General features: G+C 44.9%; 1 non-coding gene across 1 annotated transcript; it reads right to left on the bottom strand.

Annotated features, from left to right (window-relative positions):
- Positions 1-3,179: 3,179 nt before the first annotated feature.
- LOC117312072 (U6 spliceosomal RNA) lies at positions 3,180-3,286 on the bottom strand. Its single transcript, XR_004526240.1, has one exon. It is a non-coding gene; the product is annotated as a U6 spliceosomal RNA (small nuclear RNA).
- Between the last annotated feature and the right edge of the window lie 1,932 nt (positions 3,287-5,218).

Genomic DNA, 5,218 nt, shown 5'->3' with positions numbered 1-5,218 from the left:
GACAAGCCTCTTGGGCTGGTGAGTGCCGGTCGGCACCGATCCTCTGTGCGGGAATCTCTCCGCTTTGTCCTCCACACCCCTGTTGCTGCGCTCTCCTCCGCGGCTCGGAAGCTTCCCCCTTCCGCCACCCGCAGTCTCTGCCCACAAATGGGCTCCTAGTATGTGGAAACCTTTCCTCCTTCACAGCTCCCTCCAAGAGGTGCAGGTCCCGTCCCTTTTCTTTGTCTCTGTTTTTTCTTTTTTCTTTTGCCCTACACAGGGAAGTGGGGAGTTTCTTGCCTTTTGGGAGGTCTAAGGTCTTCTGCCAGCGTTCAGTAGGTGTTCCGTAGGAGCTTTTCCACGTGTAGATATATTTCTGATGTATCTGTGAGGAGGAAGGTGATCTCCACGTCTTACTGTTCTGCCATCTTTCTCCTCCCAGCCTTTGTTTTAAAGTCTGTTTTGTCTGATATGAATATTTTGACTCCCACTTTCTTGTCAAATGACTTTCTTGTCATTTCCATTTACATGAAAAAGCTTTTTACATCCCCTCACTTTCAATCTATGTGTGTCCTTTGCCCTAAAGTGAGTCTCTTGTAGGCAGCATATTGCAGACTCTTGTTTTTTATCCAATCGGCCACTCTGTGTATTTTGATTGGAGCATTAATCTATTGAAATTTAAGGTAATTATTGATAGATATGTATTTATTGCCATTTTAAAACTTGTTTTCCCATTGATTTTTTTTTTTTTTTTTTTTTTTTTTGTGGTACGCGGGCCTCTCACTGTTGTGGCCTCTCCCATTGCGGAGCACAGACTCTGGATGCGCAGGCTCAGCGGCCATGGCTCACGGGCCCAGCCGCTCTGCGGCATGTGGGATCCTCCCAGACCTGGGCACAAGCTTGTGTCCCCTGCATCAGCAGGCGGACTCTCAACCACTGCGCCACCAGGGAAGCCCCTCCCATTGATTTTATATTTCTGCTTTGTCCCTTTGTTTTTCTTTCTGTTTTTCCTTTTGTGGTTTGATGATTTTCTTTTGTATTATACTTATGTTCTCTTCTTTTTGGTTTTTGTGAATCTATTGTATGTTTTTGATTTGTGGTTACTCTGTTTTTCAAGTATGTTAACCCCTTCCTATATCTAATTGCCTTAGACTGGTAGTCTCATAGCCTCAAACACATTCTTGAAAAAAAAATCTACATTTTCTTACTATCCCACACATTTTATGATTTTCATGTCCTCTTTTCCTTCTTCTTGTTCATCCTTATGTTGTTTATTGTGGTTATCACTTTCACAGATATTTTTTGAATTTTTTTTTTAACCTGTGTACTGGCTTGAGTGATTTAGTTTCTAATTGTGATTTTCTCTTCCGTATTGATTCTTCTTTTCTATTTAGAGAAGATCTTTCAGTATTTCCTTTAGGATAGGTTTTGTATTACTGTAATTTTTTAGGTTTTGCTTGTCTGAAGAATGATTTCTCTCTCCTATTCTAAATGATAATCTTGCTCAGTAGAGTATCCTAGGTTGCAGATTTTTCCCTTCCAGGACTTTGAATATATCTTGCCACTCCCTTCTAGCTTGTAGTGTTTCTTTAGAGACATAAGCTCATAGCCTTATGAAGCCTTAACTCTGTTTTTCTCTTGCTGCCTTTAGAATCCTCTATCTTTAAGTTTTTCCGTTTTAATTGTAATATGTCTTGGTGTAGGTCTGTTTGGATTTATCTTGTTTGGGACCCTCTGTACTTCCTGTACCTGGAAATCTGTTTCCTTTTTACGTTTGGGAAGTTTTCAGTCATAACTTCTTCAAATACCTTTTCAATCCCCTTTTCTCTCTCTTTTCCTTCTGGGATCCCCTTTAAGTATAGATTGGAATGCTTTATATTAGCCCATAGGTCTCTTATATTGCTTTTTTTTTTAATTTGGCTTTCTGTTTGTGATTCTCATTGGGTGATTTCCATTATTCTATCTTCCAGATCACTTATTTGTTCTTCTGCATTATTAATTCCGCTATTCATTGACTTTAGCTCAGCTTTCATCTCGGTGAATGAATTTTCTAATTTTTCTTCGTTCCCCTTTATAGTTTCTAGTTCCTTTTTACAGTAATCTGCCTTTCTGTCAATAGTCCTTAATTCCTTCAGTATTTTCATTATCTCCTTTTTGAACTCTGTCTATTTGACTGAAGAGGTCTGTTTCATTGTTCTTTTAGGGGAATTCTCTTGATTTTTTAATTGGGAGAGGTTCCTCTGCTTCTTCATTTTACTTATATTTCTCTTGCTGTATGAGTTTAAGAGAAACAATTATCTGCTGTGGTCTTGGAGGGCTATTTTTCTGTGGGAGCATCCCTGTGTAGCTTGTGTGGGTTTAATATTTTTGGTGCAAGGACTATTTTTAGTGTGGATGACTGCCACCTCTTTCCTCAATGTATGCTGGCCATTATCTCCTTGACAGGAGGCTTGACTGGAGTTGTGGTGACCAGAGCCTGCACTGAATATTGAGTGACTAGTGAGCAGGGCCTCCTTTTTGCTCTGTGGTTGTCATTGCCCTGTTAGAGGCTGGGTCTGTTCCCTAGTTGTTGGGGTAGAAGCCCCCAGATCCATTTCTTTTTTTCTAACATCTTTATTGGAGTATAATTGCTTTACAATGTTGTGTTAGTTGCTGCTGTATAACAAAGTGAATCAGCTATATGTATACATATAACCCCATATCTCCTCCCTCTTGCGTCTCCCTCCCACCCTCCCTATTCCACCCCTTTAAGTGGTCACAAAGCACTGAGCTGATCTCCCTGTGCTATGCGGCTGCTTCCCACTAGCTATCTATTTTACATTTGGTAGTGTATATATGTCCATGCCTCTCTCTCACTTCGTCCCAGCTTACCCTTCCCCCTCCCTGTGTCCTCAAGTCCATTCTCTACGTCTACATCTTTATTCCTGTCCTGCCCCTATGTTCTTCAGACCGTTTTTTGTTTTTTTTTTTAAGATTCCATGTATATGTGTTAGCATATGGTATTTGTTTTTCTCTTTCTGACTGACTTCACTCTGTATGACAGACTCTAGGTCCATCCACCTCACTACAAATAACTCAGTTTCGTTTCTTTTTATGGCTGATATTCCATTGTATATATGTGCCACATCTTCTTTATCCATTCATCTGTCGATGGACACTTAGGTTGTTTCCATATCCTGGCTGTTGTAAATAGAGCTGCCAAAAATACGGAATGCTACACGAATTTGCATGTCATCCTTGCGCAGGGGCCATACTAATCTTCTCTGTATCGTTCCAATTTTAGTATATGTGCTGCTGAAGCGAGCTCACCAGATCCATTTCTAAACTGTGTTTTTGAGCTGCAGTGTGAGGTATGTGGGATTGGAGCACTCCCACTGGGAGAGGAGCCACTGAGTATTCCTCTGCCAGAGCTGTTCATTGGTGAGTGTGCTCTGTTGTGTCACCTGTCACTTGTTATGTGGGCTCACAAAGTACACTGTTGTTGGCACTGCCTTTGGCCCTGTCTCAACCTTGGGTATGCCGGCAATCAGCCCTGTCCCTCAGGTGTTGTTTTCATAAGGACACCAGCACAGGTCCACTGAAGTTAGGTACCAGAACTGCAGCAGTCATGAACCTGGTCCCACTGTGGGAGCTATGGAGGCAGCTCAGACCCTGGCCTGGCCCAGCCTCTGTGTGTACACACCCACAGAGCCCACAGCTGCTAATGTTAGACTCATCCCAGTCGGGGGAGCACTTGTTGTCCACTCAGATGTCCTGCAGGCACTCAGTTTACAAAGCCGGTGGTGGAAGTATAAATCTGTGGCTCACGCAGCCGTGGGGAGAAATTTCAGCCCTGCATTCTGCCTCGTAGCCCCTGGGGCTCAGCTGTGGTTTGGGTCCTGCCTCTGTGAGTGGGCAACCCGCTGATGGCCGCTCCTGGAACCTGCTGAGGTGGCAGCTGGGGCATGAGAGCCCATGGAGGTGGGAGCCACAAGGCAGTGGCTGGGGTACACTCTCCCAGAGCCTGGGGAGGCAGGGGCCAGCACATGGAGAAAGAAGCCATGATGGCCACCCTGCCCCTCCCTTTGCAGGCCACTGAACAACGGCACTTTGCTTCTCTGGCGGGTCCGGGCTTCTGTGAACACACCATGGTTGCGGCCACACCACACGCTAGTGTCTTCAGACTGTCTCTGCACAGCCAACAGCGGTCCTCTCCCTGGGTCTGTCCTCTAAGCCCTGAGTTCCACCACCCAGTCCCTGCCTGTACCTGTAGATGTTCATCTCAGGCTGGGGCACACAGGGTGGTGGCATGGATCAAATGTGCAAGTCTCTCTCTGTTCTGCCTACCACAGACCAGTTGCTGTGCTCTCCTCTGAGCCTCTGAAGCTCCCTTTCTGTCCCGGCTGATCTCCCTGCCAGTGTGGGGGCTTCCCAGGGTGCAGGAACCTTTCCTGTTTTTCAGCTCACTCCCAAGGGCACAGGTCCCATCAGCTTCCTCTTTTTTTTTCCCTTTCACCCTATCCAGTTACATGGAGATCTTTCTTGTCCTTTCAGGTGTTTGGGGTCTTCTGCTAGTGTTCAGTAGGTGTTCTGTGGGAATCGTTCCATTTTTAGATGTATTTTTGAGGTGCTTGTGGAAGGAGGTGAGTTCCATATCCTCTTACTCCGCAATCTTGAATAACCACCCTAGCAGGATATTCTGATTTACCTAATTTCCCTCAAGATTTAGGTCAGCTGAATCTATTCTGGCTGAGTCATATTTTAAAAATGGCATTTTAGGGCTTCCCTGGTGGTGCAGTGGTTGAGAGTATGCCTGCTGATGCAGGGGACACGGGTTCGTGCCCCGGTCTGGGAAGATCCCACGTGCCGCGGAGTGGCTGGGCCTGTGAGCCATGGCCGCTGAGCCTGTGCGTCCGGAGCCTGTGCTCCGCAATGGGAGAGGCCACAATAGTGTGAGGCCCGCACACTGCAAAAAAAAAAAAAAAAAAAAAAAAATGGCGTTTTACTGTCTTACTACTCTGAAATAATATTTGTATTTTCATGGAACCCTCCAAAGCCTTCACCCAAATATTTTGGCAGTAAAGACACAGTGGCCACTTGGAATTAGTGTGGCTCTACCAGGAAGAATGAGAAACAAATATCAAAGCAAAACCAAACAAAAAACCTGAATGAGGTGAAACAATAAGTCTGGTCTTTTCTCGATAACCCAGAAATAGCAAATACTTAACATGCAGACCACCACTGCCTTTCCTGGGCCCTT

The sequence above is a fragment of the Tursiops truncatus genome, chromosome 3 (assembly GCF_011762595.2).
Source record: "Tursiops truncatus isolate mTurTru1 chromosome 3, mTurTru1.mat.Y, whole genome shotgun sequence".
NCBI lineage: Eukaryota > Metazoa > Chordata > Mammalia > Artiodactyla > Delphinidae > Tursiops > Tursiops truncatus.
This window is presented reverse-complemented; position numbering and strand designations above follow the sequence as displayed.